Here is a 1,330-nt window from a genome sequence, read left to right as displayed (position 1 = left end):
CCCTATGGGGCAGTTCCACTCTGTCCTCTAGGGGCTCTGTGAGTCAGAGTCCACTTGGTGGCAGTGAGTTTGGTTTTGGTGTTAAATGTTAATAGATTTTTCTGATACTATTCCAAAAAGGTTTTAGTGCTTACTTTCCTAGCAATGTCATTGGTTTTAAAATATTTTACCAGGTTAAGGGATGGTATGTCATTCAGTGGGATCACTAGCATTGGTGTTACCCTGCAGTAACTCATGACGTCACACTCCCACCCCCCTAGACCTCCTCCTCTGGTGCCAGCAGGGACTGTCACTGCAGGTAGGCAGTGTGCAGATCACGGGGCACCCTAGTGCCAAGAACTGCATGGCACTTACTGGAGCCAGTGTGCTTAGAGGAACTCATCTCAGAGCACTGCCAGGGAAGCTGGCAGTGGGTGTAGGCTGGGGTGCACCTGGGTGCGTGGTCTGGTATCTTCCCTCTACCTGCAGAGCCCAGGAGCCATGTCTGAGCGTGGCTCTGCACCTCATGGGGTGCACGGCCCGGGGGGGGCATCATCCGAGTGGCTTGGGGGTGCTGCTAGGAAGATGCAGGAGGCAACAGGGGTTGCAGGCACCCCTTCTTGTAGCTGATCGGGATCATTGCCTGCTCCTGGGCCCCATGGTGGAAACATTGCATAAAACATTTATAGACAGTCACTTTGGCGTCACCCCTTCTGACAGTATCACCCTGTGCAGGCTGCACCCCCACTCATCACCCCCCCCCAGTGATGCCACTGATCTCATTGTTTTATTTGCCTTTCCCTGAATGTTAGAGACACAATTGTCTTTTTTATATATATGGTTGTTTTCATATATTTTAAGTTTTATGCAAACTGTCTGTTTATCTCCTTTAACCAGTTTCCTGTTGGGCTGTTGTGTACTAGGGATATTAATCCCATGCTTATCAAATATCCTGAACACCTTTTCCGCCTAATCCCTATTTAAAACATCTATTTTGGTTTCTGTGTTTCTTGTCTTGCCTTACAAAGGTCTTTCTCATCCCAAGATTATTAAGCTTTTTTTTTTTTCTATTAAAAAATTGCTTCATTATTATTATTATTACTTTTTTTACTTTTAGATCTTTAACTTGGCTAGAATTTATAATTGCATATGGTGTGAGGTAGGGGTCTAACTTTGATCGTTTTGAAATGGCTTGCTATTTGTTCCAGAACCATTTATTAAATAGTTAGACCTGGTTTTACATTTCTGCCCTGGGACTTATTAGCTGGATATCCTTGGGCAACCGGTCAGCATTCAACAGAGCTGACCACTTCCTTCTCCTTGAAATATCCACTTCCCATAGCTCCTGTGA

This window comes from Orycteropus afer, unplaced genomic scaffold (genome assembly GCF_000298275.1).
Source record: "Orycteropus afer afer isolate SDZICR_OR568_19922 unplaced genomic scaffold, OryAfe1.0 scaffold00099, whole genome shotgun sequence".
Taxonomy (NCBI): Eukaryota; Metazoa; Chordata; class Mammalia; order Tubulidentata; family Orycteropodidae; genus Orycteropus; species Orycteropus afer.
Note: the sequence above shows the minus strand (reverse complement) of the source record.